Here is a 26357-nt window from a genome sequence, read left to right as displayed (position 1 = left end):
TGGACTAATATTTGGTGTTTTCTGTCGTTGCCTTTGGTACGTGCCTCCGCGGTCACAGCTGGACACCAGTGGTTGAAGCTGAGTTGAGTGAGGGGACAGAGGGGGTGGACGTGACATCCCCAGCTGGTCTGCAGGCTGTGACGTCACCGCTGCAGGGACAGGAAGTAGCAGAGCTGGGGAGGGCGGGGTCCTGCGGGTGACATCAGGAATCTGTCTGGGTCTCCTTGTCTTCCAGCTGGACAAACTAAGACGGAACCAAAACCGTCCACTGAACCCTCCACCACCACCACTGCCGCCTTTTGTCTTGTGCAGAGCAGCAGCAGCACCACCCCTGACCCCCGTCTCGCCTGTTTGTGTCCACCTGCCCTCGTACAGTAGAATGCCATGTGTTTCCTGCCGCAGTCTCGCCTTTTATCCAACTCTCTCTTTCAAGTGCGTGTGGTGTGTATTTATGTTTGTGTGTGTGTGTCTGCTCCTCATCCGCTCACAGCCACGTCCAGCGCCATCAAACAGCAGTTGCCCCCTACGACGCTTGCACGTACAGACACAGGCCGCGATACAATTGTTGTATTATAATGTGAATTTATACATTATAAACAACAGAAAATGCACTTTGTGTTTTTAAGCAAAAAAAAAAAACCCACCTTATTTCTCATGATAAAATCAATGTTTCCCAAATGTTCTATATGAGGACACACTTTTTAAAGATAGCCAAGGACACATTAGGACACATATCACAAAATCAGTCATGACAATAGCTAATTATATAGGTCATTTACAGCCAAAGGAAACATTCACCTAAACATCAACTGAACTTCTTTTCTTGCACCAAATTCAAGCACTTTCAATGACTCATGACTACTTAGTACGACCATTTAGAACACTTTCAAGGTTCTTGAAATGTATTTTTTCAAATGCACACACTTTCAAGGATTTCAAGGACACACAGAAACCTTGAAGGGCACATCAGTGATGGGAGACATTTACCTAAATTTCTATTTCACTTCTTTCTTGCACACAATTCAAGCACTTTCAACGATCCTTGTCTATTTGGGGCCATTTTCATAAACTTTTAGGGGATGTGAACTTTTTTTTTTCAAATTCACAAACTTTCAAGGACCTTTGGGAACCCTGCAGATGTTTGTCACTCATGGATTAGTAAAACAAAATTTCCCATGATGCCTCGCTGTTTCCTGATGTCATCAAACTTTTGTTATTGTTTTGACTAAAGAGACTCCGGGCGGCACGGATTACATACTGTGTCTTTAAAAAAACAACATATTACATCGTTTGAACAAATAGTTGAACCCGATTTAAGAAAACAAACAAAATTCAGCGGATTAATTTTCATAATTTCCAGCAGGTTTTGAACCAATGAGCCTCAGCTGTGAAGAGAAAGAATGAAACTTGACCTCATTCTTCTACTCTTTTTTTTTTTATCAAGAGTTTTGAACATTCTCATAAAAGATATTATAATAATAATAATGATGATAATAATAGTAATAATAATGCTCACTCAGAGAGACATAATGGTGTGGTGTAAAGTTCATGAGACAGAGCGAGTGTGAGAGCGCGGAGCTGCCAGTCACACGGAGCGCTTGGCCGTCGCTCTGCAACATCTCCCTCCGCTCTGAATGTGAAACACATGTTAACGTGTGGGTGGGAGTCAGGAGAGTCCAGGAGAAGGGTATCCATGTCCCAGTCCGTCCATCTGCAGGAACATTTAATAAGACCTTTTTGTTTTTTAACCCTCACTCCTCATCTCTGCAGCCTCACCCTCTCATTATCTAACACACGCTTTACTGCAGGAAACTGACACAGAAATGTGTTTTCTGTCAGTTATTGTGTTTGTCTGTGTGCATTTTACGACATTTTTAAACCTCATCCTAATGAGGCACAATCTCCTTTCTGAGGAACTGGTTAAGTTTAGGACTAAGATTTGATTTAACTGGTCAATGTCAATGTCAATGTCAAGTCCTGAGAAGAATAGCTGCACAAACCTGTGTGTGTGTGTGTGTGTGTGTGTGTGTGTGTGTGTGTGTGTGTGTGTGTGTGTGCGCACACACCTGGTATTCCTTATGTTGTGGGGACCTAAATATGTTTACGCAGTCACATTATGGGTAACAATCAAGTCATCATAATTTTAAGGTGAAAACATGTTTTAAAGTTAGGGTTAGGATTAGGGCATTAGAAATTATGGATAAGGTTAGATTAAGTATACAATGTCCTCTGAAGTCAAGGAAACCAGCGCGTGTGTGTGTGTAGGATACAACCTAAGACCTAGTCTAAGGGTACAACATAAGACAACCTAAGACCCAGTCTTAAGGTACAACCCAAGACCCAGTCTTAGGGTACAACCCAAGACCCAGTCTTGGGGTACAACCTAAGCTACAGTCTTAGGGTACAACCTAAGACCCTGTCTTTGGGAACAACCTAAGATCCAGTCTTAGGTTACAACCTAAGACCTATTCTTAGGGTACAACGTAAGACCTCGACTTAGGGTACAACCTAAGACCTAGTCTTAGGGTACAACCTAAGACCCAGCCTTAGGGTCAGAATAAGGTTTAGGTTTAGTTGTGACAGTTAAGATTAAGGTCCATTTATACTCACAATGACGGACGAAACAGAGTAATAGCACCAGGAAACTGTGGGGGCAGTAAAGAGTTAATCATCCAACCAGTCGTTAATTTGAGAGGCTATCTGGTGAAGACAGTTGTCAAAAGTCATGTCAGACATACAGAAATATTAAATCCACAACATTGAGTAAAATTCCCCAAAAATATTCCACTGCCTCGCGTTTCCGTTTATTTCATTGTTTGGTGCCGGTTACTTGGTACTCGACACTGCCCCCTAGAGGAAGTATTGTGTCCATAGGTAGGTATGTAGAGTAGTGACGGAGATAATTGAACTTAGAAACAAAAGTTCTTAAAAACTTAACGAGCAAACACTTTTTTAAGACGATTCAATAACTTGACTTGACTTTCACATTTTCTGGGCGTTAGTCCCACTTTGACAAATTCAAATCTCATGCAGTTTCAGTTTACGTGGATTTTAAAAGTCTGGTTTCAGTCGGACGAACGCAATAATTCACTCTCTCTCTAACATCGTGTAAACTGTGTGTGTTTCGTTCGCTCCCTCCCTCCCGTGTTTGTCAGCGAGTCGTGTTATTGTGAGGTTCAAGTGGAGGCTGAGAGTGTGATACACACACACACACTCACACACACACTCACTGCTCTGGTGTGTGTCTCAGAACTGCAGTGGGTTTATGATGTCTGGATATATGTGTGTGTGTGTGTGTGTGTGTGGAGTGCAGATGGCAGGATCAGGGAGGGAGAGGTGTGTGGTTGCATTAATATGGTCTGCAACTCTCGTTAGCACTAATCAGGGGCTTCCTGTGCCGAGAGGAGCAGAAGTTCACCTTCCCAAGTACCCCGGCATCACACACACACAGACACAGACACACACACACACAGAAAAACATAAGACACAGTAAAATGATTTATATTATTATTTTTTCTAACAGTTAAAACTTGTTTCATGTTACTGCAGCGTGAGTAGATTTTGAATTCACTCGTCATTCTCTCGTTTCTCTCTCTCTGTCACTCACTCACTCACTCACACACACACAGGACAAAAACAGAATTTTGTTTGGCCTAACAGTTAAGACGTCAGTGTGTATTTCAATAAAGGGGCGGGGCAATCCTGATCTAATCTCAGGAGACACTTTTTTTTTTAAACAGGCCTGTTTCTGTGTTTGTTTTGAACACAGTTGTTGCTTTTTTACGTTTTTATTGTTTAGTTTTCATAAAACAAGATTAATTCTCTTACATCAGATTAGATTTTAATAATTGTAAAGTTACCGTGTAAAGTGCCTCGAGATGTTAGAAATCGGCATGATACAAATAAAACTGAATTAGATTAGATTGCATTAGCGTAGATTAGATAAAATAAGATTAAATCAAATGTATTAAATTAGACTAGATAAGATCGGGTTTGATTCGGTCAGATTAAAGTGGATTCCATTCAATGAGATTACATCGATGAGGATCGCTTACAGTGATTAGATTAGATTTTATTAGATTAGATTAGACTTTATTGATACCATATAGGGGGAATTGACTTGGTACAAATGCAAATTAGAAAAAGAAAAAGCAACACAATAAAATAAAATAGAGAACAGGAAAAGTCAATAAGACAGTATTTAAAAATCAAAATATGTTTTAACAATTTTATTGTTAATGTTCAATGTTAATGTGTTGATTTTAAAGGAAAAATTAAAAACACATTTGGATTAGATTTTAACGTCAGGGATGAACAGGCATGTGATAAGATCAGTATCAGGTGTGATCAGATCAGTATCAGGTGTGATCAGATCAGTATCAGGTGTGATCAGATCAGTATCAGGTGTGATCAAATCGGTATCAGGTGTGAACGGTCATGTGATCAGATTAGTATCAGGTGTGAACGGTCATGTGATCAGTATCAGTGTGATCAGATCAGTATCAGCTGTGAACAGTCATGTGATCAGATCAATATCAGGTGTGAACAGAATCAAAGTGGACATAAAACCAGTTATGAACTGAGAGAGCGACTGAAAGCAGAGCTTTTTTCTCTCACCACCACTTCTTCCTTTTGCTCTCTGAAGTCACGTGACGCCTCAGCACAGTTACCTCTCCTCCCTCAGGAAGGGACCTCGTCCCAACGTGAACCCTGAGAGGTCGTGAACTCCAGTGGCGGCGGCAGCGCGGAGGAACTGGCACAGCGGGGTGGAGACGCAGAGGAGCTGGCATGAAGGTGGTGTTGCTGATGACATCCTGGAATGTGCAGCACAATGAGCGAGCGCTAAATCACTTGCTGACATTGGCACGAAAGAAGAGAAAGAATGAAAAGAAAAGAAAAGAAAGGAATCGAGTCGTCTGCGTTCACACCGAGAGTGTGAGAGCATCTGTGAGCGTTTAGCCGCTGCGAGCCTGTGTGGCCATGATGGCATGTGGAATCTTTGGGCAACTTCATGCTGACCACAGAAACAATAGAAACAAGATTCCACAATGAAAATGTCATGAGTGCCCTCGCCCCTTTCCCTCCCTCCCTCCCTCCCTCCTTCACTCTGTGTTCTCCCAGCTTTTAAAAAAGCCCTGGGGTAAAGATAAATTAATGTATTAAAGATGTGGAAATAAGATATTGAAATCTTTGCCCTCACCATCCTCCCCCCTCACCCCTGCCTCTCTGTAATAGACTTTAATAGCGCACAGGGAGACAGTGTGATAGATAGACTGAGAGAAAATGTGCACATTTTGTGTAAAAGCCCCTTATTTTTTATTATTTCTTTTACTGTGCCCCGGGCTTTGCAATTGATAGCCTATACTCCAAACTCAACCCCTCCTCCTCCTCCTCTTCCTCCTCCTTCTACTTCTTCTTCTCCTCCTCGTCGTCCCTCCACACCTTCCTCCCACCCCACTGAACCCTTGCCAGCCACAGCTGCCTGGACCAGATGTGAAGGAGCGAGAAAGAGAAAGGGAGGAGGAGGGATGAAGGACAAGGAGAGGCCACCTCCTGCGGGGAATGAGGACTGAAACAGAGAGAGGAGGAGGAGGAGGAGGAGATGGTGGGAAAACGGCGAGGGAACTTAAATATGTAAGAGTAAATAATCATGTCATTAAACTCTAAAAAAAAAATGGTTTTCATTAAAGTAAAATAAGCCTTATTTCTGGGACATTGTTCTGGAAGAATAATCAAATTTTAAGGAAAAATATTTAACGTTGTTCAACAAGAGAAAATAAAAGCAAACAAAATAAACTTAAAGCTCTTCACAACAACCCCATGGCAACTTAAGTGCTTTACAAAAATAGACACACAGCATTAAAAGCACACTAACACACACTAACTTGTATATAACTTGAAATTAATTAGCGGACCGCATTAAATTGATTGGGCGACCCACATGTGGCCCTCGAGCTGCGTGTTTGAGACCTCCGAGACGGAGCTACATAGCAGGAAATCAACTGTACGAACTGTGTGAAAATAAAAAAAAATTAATTACTCCTTTTCAATCAGATCACACTAAGGTGAGGTGGTTTCCACTTAAAAACACAGGTTTTCAGATTAAAAGTATTAATTTACGCGCTACGAGATCACTTTACTAGTTACTGTAAAAGTCTAGTAGAAAATCCGTACCTACGTAACTGGTTGTTGAGTAAAAGAAAAGCCACAAACCATCGGTCAGACACACACGGAGCCTTTACACTAATACATTTATAAAAAATAAGTTTATATATTATAAATAAGGAAGCTGAAGTACAAAAATATAAGGCCGAAAACATCACGTACTACGTGACACAGCAGGTGCAGCCACAAAAACACACACTCTGGAAACTTAGAGTAAAAACTTAAGTTCCGCCTTACTACATGTTGTAAAATTGTACATTTCAACACATATGGGGCAGCCCATGGTCAAGTGGATAGGGAACTTGGCTTGTAACTGGAGGGTTGCCAGCCTGGTGTACCCAATCCCCATTGTTCCCCATTGATTGGGTTAATTGGACTCTCTGTTTTGATCCCAGCACGGATTGGCCGTGGCGACTGCCTAACAGTGGTGCAGCAAGTCGTCTTTCAAATAAGAAGGCTGTGGGTTCGATTCCCGGCTCCAATATTCTATGTGCCACTGGGTCATTGGGATGACACTTAACTGAATGAGCATGAAAGACGTGTGAATGAATGAGTGAAAACTGTAGTGTAAAGTGGTCATCAAGACGTGAAAATAACGCGATATAATTGATCCACTGTGGCGACCCCTAGAGGCAAAGAAGTGCATATCAGCACATGTAATGAAATGATGATTGGCGTAATTCACCATCATAGATGAAAGAAAGACAATCGGTCAATGATAGTGATTGTCTATGACAAAGTGAAAAGGGAACTGGGATTGTAACCGGAGGGTTGTGGGTTCGCGTCTCCACCAGGTAAAAGAGGGCTCGGGGAACCCCTGAGCAAGGCACACAACCCAAATAGCTCCATGGGCAGAGCTGAGTGGCCATTGTTTCTAAAATACTTGGAAGATTTCTAGTAGTGGAGGATGGTTAAATGCAGCGAAGGATAGAAAATGAGTGAGTGAATGAGTGAGTGACCCCTAGAGGGAAAGAAGTGCATATTAACACATATAACAAAATGATAATTGTCATAATTCACTTTCACAGATGAAAGAAACGCACTTTTTTCAAACTAAAGCGAAACCAGCAGCGTTTTTTAAAACTTCCTGTGGGTCCAGAGGTGTGGACTGCAGCCGTATCTAAAGCAGAATTTATGCACTTTTAAACGTAAACAGAGGAATCGTGGAAGCAGCCCAGGCCTCTGTGTGGTTCAGTCACCTGATCCCCGCAGCTTCATCATCATCGTCATCATCTCTGCACATTCACACCTTTATAAGTCACAACCACGGTGCGGAATAAAACAAATAAATCAGGTATAAAAAAAAAAAACCTGACCCGGAACACGTGGAGGTTCTGCGGGCGGCGTGAGTCGGGTTAGTGGAGTCCGCATGTATCCAGACTTCTCCACGGGCAGAGCTGATTTATGAAGCAGCTCAGAGCTTTAAACCCCGAGTCCACGCTCACACAAGCCTCAGGAGGCCTGTGTGATTAGAGATGGAGCACAGAAACACTCACACTCTCACACACACACACACACACACACACACACACACACACACACACACACACACACACACACACACACACACACACACACACACACACACACACTCGGCACCATTTGGTTCTCATTACACGATGTACATGTACACACACACACAGATGCAGACTTGTGCAATCTCAAACACGCGGTGCCATTTCTAATTTACCTGCGCACTGTGAAACTGGGCACCGACGTTTGGGCGAAGTATTCGATGAACGGATAGACGTTAAGGCGTAGAAGTGTGTGTGTGTGTGTGTGTGTAAATTGAGCAACACAAATGTAAAACACATTTCTCATTTGAAAGCAGGATCACTCTTCTCTTGCTCCACTAAAGACCCGAGGGCAACAGAGAAGCAACAATTTACGACTTGTCCCTTTAATTTATTAATTTCCGTGTGTGTATATATGTATATATTCTACTTTTATATTATTTTATTTGACACATTTTTTCCTTACAGCTGTTCATTGGCTTAACATTTTTTGACAGTTGTTTCATAATTTTAGTCAGTACATTTTAATCTGAATAAATATGATATTCTTGTATTTTAGTTAATTTTACTTTAGAGCTGAAACAATTAATCGATTAATCAATTATTAATCGATTACTAAATTAATCGACAACTATTTTGATAATCGGTTTGAAGCTTTTTTCATTCAATTGTTTAAGCTTCTTCAATGTGAGTATTTTCTTAATTTCTTTGCTCTGGATAACAAAGAAATCGTTAAAAGTTAATCATTTTGGTTTGTGGATAAAACAATACATTTGAGAACCTCATCATTTCCAGGTTGTTTTCCTGCTTTTATTCCAGCTGTCTCTGGTGTTTCCTCATTTCTGTTTCTTGTATGTTACATTTGTTCTAAATTTGTTCTTTATTTTGTCTAAAAAGTGCTAAAGAAGTCAAATGTATTGATTTATCACCAAATCAAACCTCAAATATTGCATTTTATTAACGCTTTCTCACACGAAGAGTCTGCAAAGTTCAAGTTTCTGCATCATAAAAACAAAAAAAGGGGTAAGGCTGTTGCTGCTACAACAGAAACGTTAAAATTAATCTGTATTATATAATAATAACGTGAAGGTTTCATGTTATGACTAAAGATATTTCTACATCTTTATGACATAACAACAGTATATTATAACAAGAAAGTAAACTGAGGAGCAGCTGAAATATTCTTTCATGTTATGAGACAATAAATCACATTTAAACCTGATTTATTTCACGTCATAATGAAATAATTTCTCTCGTTTTAACATGAAACATTTTAGTGACATCATTTATCACATTATAATCATGTAACTTCATCATTTATTTTGTTTTAAAGGGAATGATTTCACCTTTTATTGAGAGGTGAATCATTTTGTGTTACAATGAGTTTTTGTTATAACAAGAAGATAAAGTTGTACGTCATTAACGCAGAAATATCTTCAGTTTTTTTGTTTTGTTTTTTAGACAATAGTAAGTTTTCTTTTACCTTGTTGACAAGTTTCGTCATGTATCTTCTACCTTCCTCAGAACTGTCACCTGAAGATGAGATACAAATAATTCAGGATTGTATATTCATTTATAATGTGAAACACATTTCATACAATGAGATGTTATAATGTAAACGTTTTAACTTATAAAGAGATCATTTATCTGGTTTTAATGTGAATTAGTTCACCTCTTTTCAAGAAGTGAATCATTTCATGTTAATATTAGATAATTGATCACTTTATAAAATAAAAAAAATCACTTTTTACTGAGATAAATGAGTTTCTTGTTATAATAACTAGTTGTATGTCATAAAAATTACACAACATGAAACCATTCACCTTCTAACAAGATCATTTATAGTTATATGTTTAAGGCTTAATGTGAAAGATTTTAATTTTGTACATGATAATATGAAACATTTCGGTTATAATCAGATAATGTCATAATAACATGAAAATATCTTCATATAATAATAATAAAAATAATAATTAATTAATTTAATTATAAAGCACATCACATAAAATCAGTTCTGTACAATCGTAAATAAAGTTAAAATAAACAACAAAAATGCTGTAATATAAAAATTAACAAATAAAATGAGTAAAACACAATAGAAACACATAACAAAAATAATCACATTTAACTTATGAGATGTATTATAATTCATAGTTATATAATAAGGTTGTTTAATACGTTATATAATAGTGATTCCCTTTTATTTTTTACATGTCGTTCCGCCCCATGCTGTTTCTAACACGCGTGTTAATATGTGAGGACTGTAAACACTGAGCTGAGATCACAGAGCGCAGCGTGAGCTCACTGTGACGCCGACGACACGTGTGTGTGTGTGAGGTAGAAACGAGAGGACGCTCGAGGACGGGACGCTAATTTAACACGCATGACATGATGACTCTAACACCTGACCTGTGTGTGTGTGTGTGTGTGACAACACAGGCTGGGAATGTCTCTCCTGTCTCTCATGCGTCTCCTGGTTCATGGACGTTCACAGCATGTCGTTAAAACCTCATGAAAATCAGGTCAGGTCTTGGAGCACATACACAGTCTGTGGACACGCGTCCATGACTCAGGTCCAGTCCACATGTAAGTGTGTGTTTTGAAAATGTACCTGTTTTTTCTGCGTGTTTTTATACTTCCATTCATACACACACAAAACTGTGGGTTAAGTTTCGGACAGTTGCACATATTTAGGAAAGCTTTTTGTCCGGGTGAATATTTTCAACCATCTCTGTTTACACTCAGTACATTTCCATTCACAGTTTATGCTTGGAAACTACTGTAATTAATATAATAAATACAGACATTATAGGTTTTACAATAACATGCGGTATATTCCAGTTGCCAAAAAGTGATGTGTAGCTCCTATATCTTGTGACTGAGGGTTCCTTTTTGCTTCATTCTCACTTAGTTTCAGTGAAAGGGAGTTGTATTTTAAGCATTTTACTCAGGTACAGATTCCAAGGTCGGAGGATTTGACCAGAATCACTTTAAATTTTCTGCTGTCCTTTTCCCAGTATTCAAGCACAGTCTGGGAATCGATTTATTGAATGAAGTCTGCTTCTGCTCCTCTAGGGGGTCTTTCCTATCATCAATTAACTTCAAATATCCCATTTTTTAAGCTCATAGAGCATTAAAGTCATTCTCCTCTACTGTCCAAATAATCTATCAAGCTGGTTTTATCATGTTTTTTGCTTGTTTTGTAATTTTACCTCCAGTCCAACCAGGTGTACACATGCAGTCGTAGTTCAGTCACATTATGTGTAAGTTTAGTCAGTTTAGTCAGTAGTTTCAGAACAGACAGAGAAACAAAGTTGTCTTGTATTGTCACTGTGCGTCACGTTTGATTACGAGGAGTTGTTTAAAAATGTTGGCCTTTTCCTACTGGAAATTTATGGGCGTCACCCGCAACCTGGCTCCTATACCAGGTGTCAATCACACCGGTGTCCACTCATGTGTCGTACTTTATCGCATATTTTCATCTAAATGTGAACATAATTTACAAAACTGACATTGTGTTCTATTGAAGAGCTGAAGAGGAAGAGGCTCCCTGGTTGGCTTCAGGAGGAACCTTGAAGACTACGCCCACTTTTAAATACGGTCTACAGTTGTTTGGCTTTCAGAATACATAGAGAAGTTTAGTCTGTCTTGCTTCTAGTTACAGTTACGGTTCTATCGCCACCTGTTGACCTGGCATGCTTCTCACTGCGCTTAACAGTGTTTTTTAATGCGTACAAACATGTAATCAGTGCGTATGGAGAGGATTATTCCAGAAATACCCACCTACTATGTGTGTGGACTGGTCCTCGGGCTGCAGCGGCGTCTCCACTCTCACTCTGACCTCTACACTCTTACGACCTGAACAACTTCACCTCGAGTGACATCAGACTGCTGCAAATATAACAATGAAACATGTTAAACACACACACACACACACAGTTTCACCAGGTCAAGGTCATGACGCTGGAGCGCTGATGTGTAAACCAGATGCACATGCAGACAAACACGCACGTTCAAAGCCATCAGACATCGTGTACATACAAAAATAAACATAATACTACATCACCGGGATGGATGGAGGAGCGTGGAGGAGGCGACAGAAACGGTCAAATAAGATTCACAGCTGTACAAACGTCCTTCATCCCTTTTTTAAAACATACATACATTTCAGAAACATTTGTCTTCTCCAGCATTAGATTTCCATCAGTCTTTTTAAAGTAAAATAGTACATGTTTCATTTAATTGTGCCACACAAGAGGAAAGACAAAGAGTAAATAAATAAACGTGCAAATGTATAGTCTGTCTTTGATGAAATATCTGTGACGGTTTTGTGTAAATGGTAACATGCAGTATATTCCAGTTGCCAAAAACAATTTGTGGCTGAGGATTGATTTACTTTATAAACACTTGTAGCTTTTCGCTCACTCACAGGTGTTTCAACAGGTAAGAGGGTTTCAGTGCGCACTCACGCGGACCGGACTCAGTTTCTGACGTTCAAGCTTGTTCTATTATCAGGTGATTACTTTAATGTTGCCAACACAATTTAATAATAATCCTATAATGGTCCAATTTAGTTTCATAGGGCGCTATGAAATGATCACAATAAATGTCAAATAAAGTTGAAGAAACCATTTAATTGTAGTTGTAAAATTCTTTATGGACAGAAAATGAGTAGCACTTACTGAAGTGTGTTTTCACAGTGCAAAAGTATTATATCTATATATTGATATACATATCTATACATCTATATATAGATATATATTGCTATATATATATATTGATATATATATATTGATATATATATTTATAATATATACTTAAATGTTGACGAGTATCTTCTTTCTCTTCTTTCAGTACTGACAGATTTCAGCCTGAGACACACTTGTCCTGTACAGACACAAGAAGAGACACAGGTCTGTTGTTGTTACCATGACAGCGAGTGTGTGTATGTGTGTGCGTGTGTGTCTTTTTAAGGAACAAAGCACCTGTTCAGGAGTATGTCGTCATTCCAGCCTTGGTCCCTCGTGGTCATGTCCAAGTGTGAAAAGAACAATGAGGTGGACGGAGAAGGACGAAAGGAATCTGCAGGGGACGTAGTGGAGACAGATGCTTTCTCTCTGAGGGGGTGTCGCTGTCTGACAGGAAGTGCAGGTCAGTGTGGACGTGTGTGTGTGTGTGTGTGTGGCCGGGTCCTCAGCAGCAGCAGCAGGTCAGGTCTGTATAGCAGCAGGAAATGACCCAAGACATGTGCATGAAGATTTAACTCCATGTTCACCGTCGACATCTTCTCACAGATTTGGGTCAACGTCGTCAGGAAGTTGTTTGTTTGGTCTGTTTTTATCATAATCTTTAGTTACAATCAACAAAACATAACACATAAAGATCCAGTAGCTAATGGTGGCTGCAGACTGAAGGAGAGGAGGCAGTTGAGATGTTTGGTTTGAGATGTCCAGACTTAGGACACGCTGGACAGATGACGTCTCCTGGCTGGCCTGGGAACGCCTTGCTGTCTGGACCATGTTGCCCTCATGACCGGACCCCGATAAGCGGAAGAAAACAAAATAACGACAACCAACTTATTGGTTGCAATGGGGTTAAGTGTTAGAGGGGGTTGCCTTCCAGTCAGATGGTTGGGGTTCGTAGTCTACTGTAAATACTATTGTGTCCATGGACTTAACCACAAATTGTGGCTCCTCAACAACCAAAGTCATGGTCTTGCAGCCACCGACAGCCTGGGAAAACATTCGGAGAGTGTCAGAAATTTAGGACGACCATCTAACGCTGTGTTTCCATCATGGTACAGTTTCGTGGCTCGTGTAGCATCGAACAACAACATCAAATGCAACACAACTACTGAGTTTGTGGCCGTTTTTATCTCAACAAGACGTCAATCTTTGTACGAGAACAGACTGCAGGCGTTTGCCCCGACTCCAACAGGATATTTACACCCATCGCCCAATCGTACCGACTGCACCGTACCATTTTACTCTGGTTCCATAAGGGTGCCAAAGAATGGAACGGATATTCCAAATGGGAATGCCAAAAAAAACCATACCGTATGGAACCAACAAACTGAACCGTTCCACTCTTCCACTCAGTATATAATCAGCATAACATGGTGAAATACGATGGAGGCAAAACAGCCAATGAAAAAGTTGATGACTTTTCTAATTTGATTTGCACAGTAGCCTCCGATTCAACAGGTGTCAGCGTCATTCACGTCTCCATGTATCAAACTAAATTGCAGTGTCGATTCATAATCAGCGTCTAAAAGCATTTGATGATGAAGGATATAAACATTAGATGGACAAGAACTTATCAGAAGATGAATTGTAAGTTCAGCGGACGATTATCCGTCTTCACGGTGATGTAATTCTTGGATGAAGTCACCATCGCTGCCTACGTGAGCGTCCAAATATAAGCAAGAATATTTGGAATACTTGAGCGGAGGTGAGGCTAAATTTAGCTTTTCCTTGACTTTCCCTCCTCACCCTCCTCCCAACACTTCTGCCTTCCAGGCTGAAACAATGGAACCTCTCTATGTACCTCCCCCATCCTCCCCCACCCAACACACACACACACACCCAATAATGGCTCAGGGAGTGTGTGTGTGTGTGTGTGCGCGTGTGTGTGTGTGTACACACTCGCAGTCTATCCAGCCTCTGGAGTCCCATAAGGAAGAGCAGCATGTTCAGCAGCTCCTGTACTCACTTCTCAACGTTGTTTCCGTGGCGATAGGTGGACAGAGGAAGCGACTCTCGGGGGGCGCGTAGGAATTCGCAGACAGTGGGTCGAGTCGGGGAGGTTGGCGTGGTTGGGGCTAAGCGGGTACATGGCATTCTCATCCAGGACGTCGCTGCCTGTCAGCTGACACGTTTACATCAGTCCTGACCCATAAACTCATCAGGTTACGTAAATAAGCAGAGACACACGGCGTGTGCGTCTTCATCCTGCTGCCATTCTGTAAGGGCACGGGTGTCTACAGTAGCACACACGCACACACACACACGAGCTGAAGGGGTGATCCGAGGTTCATCCTGTTTTCGGCATGCGCGACTGCAACCTTGAAAACTTGTCATTGTCTCAGAGTGTCATGGTAAAAACAGACGGTCGTTATCATCACTTGTTAGCGAGGAAGCTCATTAGTCCGTCCTCTATTTCCTCTTCTACTCTCTGTTAATATCTGATCATACGACATACAGTATAACCAGCCTTGAATAGTACTTGCGTAAAAGTCTTAAAGTCATATGACATTAACTGCAAGAAAGTAATTTTCTGATATAAAATGTACTCAAGAGTCAGGGTGTGAAAGATGTGTGATAGACTGTGCTGTATGAATGAGTGAATGGGTGAATGGCAAAACTGTAGTGTGAGAGTGATCATCAAGACTAGAAAATATCAACTGTTCACCTGATTATATTTGGTAGTAACAAAGATAAGTTAGGGGAAATGTAGTGGAGTAAAAGTTGCTGAACTATAAATAAAGACACGTGATTTGGTACTTAAGTACAGCAACTAAGTATTTGTACTTGGTTACATTACAACACTGCATATGATCATGTGTTTCTTCATTTATGGGTTTGATGTTTTAAGAAATGTGTCTTTTTATTTTATCAGTGAAATCGATATAAAAACAAAGAATAATAATATGTAAATTCTATAGGTGGTTGTAGCTCTTCTTGTCAGAGAAATCATCACCGGTAAACCCAAGCCCGAACTGCCGGCGTAATCTACTTATTCACTGACCATTAGCAACGCTCTCTCCTTTTGGTTTTTATCCCAGTATCCAGAGAATCTCAGGTTTAAAATTTTCTACTCCACGTTGGAGCGGTTGACGCGTCGCGCCGTTCGCATGATTTGCCGCATAATGACTTTGTATGTAAACTCGTAAACTGTGCGAGTTTGAATGGAAGTCACGAGTTAATGGTCTTAATCACTTAGTTCGACGTTTAATCGTGACATAAAAACAAGGGGAGCTGAATGTCGCGAGTCATCTCGCTTTCTACCCATCTTTACTCTAGGGATTTATTTAAAAATGTATTTTATTTTTGTATGGTGGCACCCATCTTGGAATCCTAACTCAAGGTACATGAGGTAGCTCAGAGTTGGAAATTCCGAGTTCCAACTAGAAATGGGAAGAGTTAATAGCGTCAACGTACAGTGCAGCAATGTCACCGGGCGACACCAGATCTAAACACTGCTATGGTGAAAACTTTTTTTCCCTGTGTTTCGGGTTTCGTGTGGAGCTTTTTTTTTATTTAACATTGTGTGAACTCTTTTGACGACTGTTTGAATGTAACGGTCGTTTGTTTACATTTAAAGGTTGCGTACTACAGCTTTAAGTGTTTTTAAGAACGATGGGGCTTCGTAACCATCCATGCTTGTCTTCTGTCCCGGATTCACTTCCTCCGTCTCCGTGTTTGTATGTGTGTGAGTGAGTGTGTGTGTGTGTGTGTGTGTGTGTCAGTGTCCATGGCTCTGTGGCATCAGTCCAGTAAAAGTCCAGCCGTGCAGTGAGGGGTCTGTGTGTCTCACATCCCTCTTCAATCAAACACAAACACACACGTCCGGCCAGCCTGGCCCACGCTATCTTTCCCTGCCTCCCAGTGCCAGATGCACACACCCTTTGCTCTCCCTCTGCTGCTCTCTCCTCCTCCTCGTCCAACATTCCTCCTCTGCCTCCTCACTCTCCTCTGCTTGCTTTTCCTCCCCTCTCTTCCCCTCCTCCCCCCGCCTCAGCACCCCCTGTGCATCACATTGTCTCCCAGCTCTTCATCTTTCTCCACTTCCTGTGTCCTGCTCCTTGTGCCCTCTACACCCCCTCCTCCTCCTCTTTCCTACCCCCACGTCTCCGGGCTCCTCTCTCTCTCCTCGCGACGTGACTTTTAGCACAGACAGTGGGGCTCGCTGCCAGTAAACTGGGGCAGAACTGGCTAAAGATGTCCACTCTCTCTCCCTCTGTCTCTCTCTCTGTCTCTGCGATGTCCAGGCTCATGTCTGACTGCGCTACAAGGAGACATCTAGAGCCGTTGTTCACATCAAGTCATGTTTTCCTGCTGACATCACATGGAGAGACGGTTGGCAAATATACACAAGAGTCAAAAACTGATTTTTAAGAGATAGAGAGATCACAAAATCTTAACCCTTCAAACACAGAGCAGTTAAACTGCTTTTTTGTGCTACATAATGTGAACTATCATATATAGTGTCATATATCCTATTTATCAGCACAACCTATAGATATTCTGATGAAATTAGTTTTATTTTTCACCAACTACATAAACATACCTGAGCACAAAAGTTACTCAAAATTGCTTAAATCTGATTGAATTTGTGAAATTTTGGAAAAAAGTTAAAATTCAAAGTTCTCTTGAACAAAAAGAAAAGAAAAAATGTCTATTTTGTGATTCTGCACAATTATCACAACTCCTGTTTGGTGTTTTTTTTAACGAGATATAAATGAATAACAGTAATTCATTAACTTTGACTCTACAACACGTAAGACCAAAAAAAAAAGCCTGAAGATGTGACCTACAAACACACACCGCAATATATAAGTTGTGTATTATTCTCATGGCAATATCATGGATCTGTGCCACCTGAGCATTAAGGGTTGCAGTGCCAGGGTTCTGTGAATAACTTTGTAACTCATTCCAAACGTAAAATAAAACACATCAATCACACTCTCTCTGTCCATCGTGCAGTTTCAGCCCTCATGCACCGATGGCAAGTGGTTTCAACATTAAATGGGTAGACAGGATGTTCACTAGCGATTATCTGCAACTTCATTCTTACAAGTCAAAACTACAAGTACACATATTTGCAATTCAGTTTTTACTAGTCAAAGTCACACCACGGGTTTGTCATTTTAGATTGTAGATGTCTCTAATTCCAGTTTCACATATCTACAATGTCATTATGACGAGTCATAATTCAAGTTGAAGATATCTTTACTTGAATAATCCTCATTCATCTACATTGTCCTGTTTTAGATATCGTCAATTAAGTTTAAGATCAGTCACAATTTAAGTTGTAGATATCCAGCTCAATTGTAGATATCTATAATGACAAAAAACACATTCACATGAATGGCAAAAGTGACAAAAGTCTGACTAGTAAAAACTGAATTGCCGATATCTGTAAGTGTAGTTTGGACGAGTCAGAATGACGTCACAGATAATCTGTAAAGGTAATTCCACATAGTCAAACTTGGCGATTAAATGTCAAAAAGCTTATTTTTGCTTCTGCGGCTCCAAAGTTAATTCATGGGAACGATATTAATATTATTAATTAGTATTTCGTGGACACAGTTTAGAGTTTGAGCCTCCGTAACTGTTTCTGATCCAGGTTCTCTCTTTTATTGTATTTTGCTTTAGGACCGCGTTGCCCTGCGTCTTCTTCAGCCAAATCGTCAACAAAGAGGTGAATAAACAAAAAGTTCCTCTTGTGTCTTTGGAACAACTTTACAGTCTTTGCTCAGTGTTTGTTTTCCGGAGGGCGAAAAGATGCTTGGCCTCCTCATGGAAGGAGCAACATGTTGGTGGAATTTCCCAGTGGTGAAGAGGCATGACTTTGCACTTTGCTCTTGGAAAAGAAATGTATCTCTCAAAGGAGACATTTAACAAGTTTTGGAACATTCTAAATGTTTGGAAATGTTTGGAATGTTGAAAAATGTTGGACAGATTAATGGTCTGATGTAATACTTCCAAGGCTTTTTTAATGGATTATTTACTTTATTAAATTAAATTCTGCTTATTTATTATTACAGGTTGGTTTTTTTTAATAGCTACATTTTAATTTATTCTAATTGTATGTAAAGTGCTGTACAAATAAAATAATCCTAGATTTAAAGAACTGTTCACTGTTGTTGAAAGAGGAAAACAATAAACAGATGTTGATATCACACATCCACTCAGCAGCATTTTAAAAGTCCTCTCATTAACATGTTAATCTCCTGTTTGTTTAGACACGGTATAAAAAGAAGCACATGTGTGGACTTCCTCCAGTAAATCACTGCACCTGGGCGACTAATATTCCGACACTTAACCACCCGTAAAACCACAAACTGCTGCTTCTTAACACTTCAATATGTGCAGATTAAATAAAAGTATATAACCTGTTAATTACAGAGCTTCACACGTGCCAGGAGGCCGATTTTTCTTTTTTTTAACATTTGACTGTAGCCAAGTTAGCCGTCTCCCACTGTTTCCAGTCTTAAAGGAATAAGTTGAGGTTTTTTTCCCAAATGTTTACTCTTGAATGCCGGGGCCACACAGTGGTGTAGTGGTTAGCACTCTCGCCTTGCAGCGAGAAAACCCGGGTTCGAGCCCCGGTTGGAACAAGGGCCTTTCTGATTTGTGATGACCTTGATCTTGTACTTGAGGGAGTAAATTAATGGTGTGTTCTCAGATTTTTTATGCCCCTTAACTTCAGATGACTGCCTCACCTACAAACACTGCTACTGTTGTTACTTTTTTACTTTCACATTCAGTCAGTCGAACATATTGACAGGATCCTGTATAGATCATTGGTATCGACTAATATTGCTGCCAATAGCTCACTCAAGACGCATTTGCGTCCATGGTTTTTGTCAAACTTCTCGAGGAACACAATCAACTTCACTCCATGTTTCAACCTCCAACCTCGGATGTAAATACAACTTTCAGGTTGCATCCAGTCAAGCATTGTATGATTCTTTCAATGAACCTCCCCAACCCTACGCACCATTTACATCAGAGGACTCAAACTCACGGCCTGAGAGCCAATCAATTGTATGCGGCCCGCCACTTAATATCAAGTTATGATGAGTTATTTCTGTGTATATGTACACATATATGTATATGTATATGTATATATATATATATATATATATATATATATATATATATATATATATATGTATATATATATCTATGTATTCTACTCTATAACTGCAGTACCGTGGTATATAAAAACACTTTAATTGAAAGTCTGTTAAATAGTGTCGCAAATATTGTGATAATGTGATATATCATGATGTCATTTTAAAAAGTCACTTTTTTCCCAAACTTGGACTTTGTTTTACTTGATCGCCCCCTACTGACCAGACAAGATGCTCAGAGGCTCCACTATGGGGGATGAACCTGCATTTATCTGGTCTCGTCTGTCTCTGCAACTCCCCGACATTGCATATTGGTTCAAAATAATGGGTTTATTCTAGAAGAAACTAACTGATTGCTTAGTGTTATTTGCAACAAATGTACAACCAGGCGCTAGCCACTCAAATCACCATTTAGCTCAAACACTACTCAAACTGAGCCTTCGGACAACATTGTTCTCCTTGTCGTTCCTGATGTTTTTTAACCGACAAAGCGAACCAAACAATGGTGGACGCCATATCACCATGACTTTAGCAACATTAGCAACTCTTGCTATGTAGCCAACCATGACAGACACTGCTTGGCTAAGCTCTGATAGCGACCATCAGCACCAAGTATTGAACCCAAGTAGAGCTGAAACAATTACTGGATTAACTGATTATAAATTGATTACTAAATTAATCGTCAAATCTTTTGATAATCGATTTGAAGGTTTTTCATGATTAAAACAAGATTTCTGACTGTTTCAGCTTGTTAAATGTGGTTTGTGGACAAAGCAAGAAATTCAAGAACATCATCATTTCCAGGTTTGACAAACACAGATCAACGTTTTTTAACGTTCTCCGACATTTTATGGACCAAACGATTACTCAATTAATCGAGAAAATAATTGACAGATCAGTCAATCGCGAATAATAATTGACTTGCAACAAGCATATCAACTAGACCCCCCCCCGCAAACTTGTTTTACCTTGTAATACGTAAATAAGCACAAGCTACTATCACTCCGAGAGCTGCGTCATGAGGACTTGATATCTTCAAGATAAATTTAGCGCTTTATCTCATCACAAGACAACATTTTTCAACTGGAAACTGAAGTTTGGAAATTAAGCAAACAAATAATGTCACACTGTGAAGGTCAAAGAGAAGTAGACAAATAACAACAAAAGAAATCTCCAAACACTCCGTACTGCGGCTTAGAAGCATCCTCATGCCTCAGTTATTTCACAGTATAAATTTACCCACTTCATCTGAGTAACGCGCTCTGCCGAGCATTTTCTTTTCTTTTCTTTTCATTTCTCCACTTACAGTAAAACCACAGACATTATTTATAGGTGACAGGGGCACCACGCTCATGTTTCAGCCTTTTTCTTTAACACGACTGTGGGAAAAAAAATAAAAAGAGATTTTCCTGAAGAGAAAGAAAGAAAGAAAAAAAGAGGAAGAAAGAAAGAGACGAGCTGCAGCTGGTATACAGGAAGTGAGGACGATGATGATGCCAGTGGAGGGCATGAGAGCGGGGACAGCAGACACACACACTTACTGAAGCGTTGTTCCACTTTGGTCTGTGTTTCTGTGTGTGTACTTAATGTTATCAGTGGGTTGAAGATGGAGACAGAGGACAGTGGGATCATCCCTCTCTCTCTCTCTGTGTTTACACTCAGTCTAAACAGCCGAGCAGCCACTGAGGCTAATGGGGTTCTAATCTACAGCTGGACGACGCACACATGTCGTCCTCCGAGCGTCTCTAACATGCGAGGCAACCCCTCCGTCCCACGCGTACACTCACCCCATACATTCATGTACACGTTTAAGTTTCTTATTTGCTTTACATTCATCAGGCGGAGGCTTTTCTTTCCAGAGAAAGCTACTTTTATCGCCCACATGGGAAGCAATTTGCGGTGGAGTGTGTTGCTTAAGGATATTACCGTCATGTGGAGAGGGTGAGCCACAGATGAAACCACCAACCTGACGATTAATGAGCTGCTCATTCAGCTTCCCACCGTTTGTTGTTTGTTCTAAGTGTTAATCAAATAAAAAAGAAGAGAAAGAAAGAGAGAAAGGCATTTGAAAGATTTAATCTGAAGACATACTGTAAATGAACACACACACGCAGACAAAAGTAACACCCTGTTTCTCACCTTTATAGTCATCTTCACACACACACACACACACACACAAGTGAAAGTGATGAGGCATTTGGTAATTTATTACATCTGTCAAAGTGAACAGAATACTAATGGGCTGCTTTTAAGTGTGTAACTCCAAACTGAAGAGGTAATGGACACCATTTACTTTACAGTTCAACGACTTTCTCTTGTGTGCTCAGGGAAATTCACACACACACACACACACACACACACACACACACACGTACATACATATGAGTGTCTGCGCTCATGCTTCATCCTCCACAATACTCATTTTTGTTTAAAAACACATAAATACGCCTGCTGTCCACATTACGGCAGTGTTTTAGAGCCATGAAAACTGCGGTTTTTGAAAAGTTTGAAAGTGCTGCTGCTTCGTTTTTGTCCTTAATCACTATGTTTGCATGACGTTAAAATGTAATGTAAAATGTAATCACGTTAGTCAAACTGATAGTGTGATGAATCAAATTTCTCAAAGTCCGACTAACACCCAGATAATGTGTTCAACTGTTCCAGAGCAATGTTTATCAAGCGTTTTTAAAGACGGCAAACTATTGAGACCCAAAAAAGTGACAGCCTTACTTCTAATATGTAGCTGAAACCAAATCGTGGTCATCTGGACACAGAGTGTTTAAATCTAAAAAATAAATGTAATCTGTTATCTTAGCTGTGGGCTACACCTGGCTGAAGTGGCAGCAGAGGAACTTCTGGATTCTTAAAAAAATGTGACAGCTCTATTTATTTATGCGAAAGTGAAACTAAATTGTTTTCATTTGAAAACGAAAACAGCGTTTTCAGGACACTCCAGCATCTGAAAAAGCTCCATGTGGAACTATTTTGGATTACACTAACAAATCCACTGACTCATCTGTTAGCTTAGCTGTTACCTACACCTGAGTAAAGTGGCAGAAGAGGCACCAGTTAATTATTATTGGGGGGTTTTTAACTTAAAAGTAACATCACTTCTTCTTCTGTTTTACTCTGATCGATGCACTATCACAATGTATTTCTAGCAAAAATATCACATTGGTCAGCAACAACATTTGAAAGCGATATCAGATGCTGACTATAACATTCTACTCCTGAATAAATGCCAAAATGTCTTCTGTAGTTAAAGCAGAAAAATAAGTCAAATTGACCTTTAAATGATGTTGTGAAAAATACAAAAGAATGTCTGCAACCAAATAATAAGGCTTTAAATGGCCCATTATTAAAATAATAAATGTAGACAACACTTTTAACATAGCACAATAAATATTATGTTAACAATTACACTCCTTAGTACTCATATTGGTCATTTAACATGCAAAGCACATGAAAAGATTGCCAATTGTCTACAATTGCACCTGCACAGTGACGCAGCTAGCAACAGGCTATGCTAAGTAGAAGTTCACTTCCACTGCAAATCAATTCCAATGTCAAACTTATGGCAACAACTAATATCTTCAACTAAACACGTTATTAACCACGCTTAAACCTCTGTTCTTACCTGTAAAAGGGGTGAGAAAAAAGAAAAGACACGCACACGATGAGAATCTGATCGATCCACGACCACAATAACCGAGCGGAAGTCACGCGCTCCCCCACGCAGGCTGAACCAGACATCAATAGTCGAAAACCGATCCGTATTTTAACCACTCTAGTTTTCAAAACTTAAATAAACAAAAGAAAGCAGATACAAAAGTGAATTCTCTAAAATATTATAGAACACATTTTAAACACAGTTTATCTATTTGACAATTATCTCAAACCCTTCTTCATAGCAGGCTAGAGTAATGGATCACCGATAATCTCAATCTGCAAATTATAATGACTTTTCATGTCCTTATGAAGCAATGACTTCTAGCTTTCTTTACCTTTAGCTTGGTAATGATTTGACTGTTTTAACTGAGTATTGTTTTGGCCCATATTTCCAATTAAATTGGAAATTTCTTACAACCCTTACATTAACTACACCTGACTGAAAATGGTTTTTTTTTCATTTTGTACATGTACTTTTCTGATAAATGTGACAGTCATGGATTGTTTAACCTGACAAGAAACCTAATGGCTTATTTTAGCTGTAACTAGACCTCGTTGACGTGGCAGAGAGGGACCTCTGGATTTTTTGAAAAAGTGACAGCTCTATGTATTTATACTCAGGTGAAACTAAATCATTTTCATTCGGAAACTGCATTTTTCAGGACACTCTGAGAAGTGTCCGTGTGGCAGTATTTTGGGTTCTACGAACAAATCCGTTGACTCATCTGTTAGCTTAGGAAAGCTAAGCGAAGTGGCAGAGAAGGCACCAGTTGATTTTTTTAAAGTGTCTATTTTGAAAAAAGGTTCCAGCCTTACTTCTAATTTGTTAGCTTAGCTGTAGGCTACACCTTGGTGAAGTAGCAGAAAAGGGACCATTGGACTCAATTATTTTATTTGAAAACATAAACAGCGTATTCTAGCATCTGAAAAACACCCTGTGGAAGTATTTTGGGCTCTACTAACTCATCTGCTGACTTGATTTTTTGAAAAAGTGACAGCCCTGCTCCTGATACGTAGCTGAAACAAAGCTGTTTTGTTTTTTCGAAAACACACTTTTCAAACGAAAGCGTAGTAGTCATGTGTGGATGTAGCCTCTGTCTTAACTCACACAACAACAGGATCTGACAGTTTCACCTTCACACAAATGTGTTCACATGAGATCACTCTCGCTGAATTACGGGTCACGCACCTTCTACAGGCCTGACACTCACACACTCACACACGAAGCCAATCACCTTCTGAACTGCAATTGTTAGCATGCCAGCTCATTAGTTTGTTAAACTTATTCCCCTCCAGGCTTCAGTATAAAGGCTCTCTCTTCTTTTTCTGCTAATAGATAAAGATCTCATTATTACCTCTAATGTTTGGGCTCTGTGTGTGTGTGTGTGTGTGTGTCTCACCCAGCCAGGCTAGCCATCAACCTCTTTCCCCCACGGCCACACAGCTCTGTCCGGGCTTGTCCGTCCGCTGCGCTGCTCCTCCGTGCTGAATGTGCAGAATTTATGATGTAAAGTCCCCGTTTGGTTTTTGGTGCGTGCTCCAGCATCTGTCAATGACTAATTCATGAACTCCTGATGCTAAAGTCTCTGATATCACCATGTGAGCTGGTGTGTGAAATGCATGCTTTTTTTTTCACAGGTGTTTTCGTGCAGTTTTTACTCGTCTAGGTTTGATTTCTTTTTTGTATTTGCATGTTTCAGAAATAGCAAATGCATTGTGTGTGTGTGTGTGTGCGTGTGTGAAAGAGAGAAACAGGATGGGTGGATTTGTCAGGGCAGGTGCCCACACGTTAGTCAATCGACAGGCAGGAAATTGCACTGGCACCGACGCACAAACACACACTTTGCCCACAGTACACACTCCATTTGTCACCTGGGCCTCGTCAGCAGCAGCAGCAGCAGCAGCAGCTGCAGCAACACTTCCTCCTCCCCGTACTCACCCTGGTCTGCTTCTCGCTCTGTCTTCAGCTCACACAACCGTCGCGTCCAGCATTATCATAATCCTCCTCATCATTCACGTCAGTCACTGTGTTTAAACTCTGCAAGCTGACTCCATTTCAGCTAACCTGCTTATTGTCAAGTTGAAACCTTTTTTTTCGAACGTGATAACAACCAGCCATCCCGAGCAGAGATCCAATTTCTAAGAAAACCAGGCTCTCACCAATTTTAACCACAAACAACGTATGTCTCGCAGCAAAAAAAGACAGTGAAAATAATATTTTTGCACCGTTTTAGTGTCTTTATCTGTCACATATGTCACAAACACAACAAGTATCAGCACCATATAGTGTCTCAATTCCCTGATTCCATTCATTTTAGTGTATTTACAGTATTTATTGAGTTTATGTAAAAAAACAACCATAGGGTTTTCATTTGTCTTTGTCCAAGGTCCTTGAAAGGTTTCGAAAATAACTCTAAGAAGTTTAGTTGATATTTAGGTAAATGTCTTCCTTGTTTGTGACGACGCCACCTTCTGTTTTATGCCCTGCATTGCTTGATGTACGTAGACGAGGCCTACGCAGGACAAACGTGGAGTCATGGACACTGTCCACTGTCTCCTCGGCTGTTGACGTGAGATTCCGTGCAGAACAATGAGCGAGTAAAGTTCAGACAAGAGAGAGCAAATGACGATGTGATGTGTGGGAAATGAAAATTCCAAGATCTCCGTCGCACCAAAGACAAATTACAAAGACTGACGTTGACCAAGATCCCGAGGACAATCACTTGTCCAGATGCAGAGCTTGCTACAAATCAATAAAAGTGGCTGCTATCGTGGACGAAGACGCTCTTACAAGTTGCACATTCAGTCATCGAATTTGAGGGAATTGGTCCTGGAAAGGCCTTGAGTTTGATGTCAACCAATGTGTGGGAACCAATGGACTTCCTGTAGATTCAGATTCAAAAACAGAGGAGATGGAGCTAGCAAGAGCATGTTTGGATTATTTTATGTATCTTAATCTTTGGATGACGTTTTCAGTTTATCTTGGCTTTTATTGACCTTATCTTTGGTAAAACAAGTAAGGAACCTTCCACCAGTAGTTAGCTAGCTTTACGTAGCAGGCAGGACAACAACTTTTTTTAAAAAAAGAAAAAAATAACAGCTACTTACACGAAAGATTTTAATGGAACAGGAATGTTTTGATCATCATC

The 26357-nt window shown here is 40.1% G+C and overlaps 1 long non-coding RNA gene across 2 annotated transcripts; it reads right to left on the bottom strand.

Annotated features, from left to right (window-relative positions):
* On the bottom strand, positions 1-24809 carry LOC122764729. Of its 2 annotated transcripts, XR_006359870.1 has the most exons (6): positions 24609-24809; positions 11463-11570; positions 9163-9212; positions 4618-4814; positions 2611-2700; positions 1-1711 (listed from the first exon to the last, which is right to left on the bottom strand). It is a non-coding gene; the product is annotated as an uncharacterized LOC122764729 (long non-coding RNA). The 2 variants fall into 2 exon arrangements; XR_006359869.1 differs by lacking the exon at positions 24609-24809 and having other exon boundaries at positions 11463-12364.
* Positions 24810-26357: the final 1548 nt, after the last annotated feature.

The sequence above is a fragment of the Solea senegalensis genome, unplaced genomic scaffold (genome assembly GCF_019176455.1).
Source record: "Solea senegalensis isolate Sse05_10M unplaced genomic scaffold, IFAPA_SoseM_1 scf7180000017626, whole genome shotgun sequence".
Classification (NCBI taxonomy): domain Eukaryota; kingdom Metazoa; phylum Chordata; class Actinopteri; order Pleuronectiformes; family Soleidae; genus Solea; species Solea senegalensis.
This window is presented reverse-complemented; position numbering and strand designations above follow the sequence as displayed.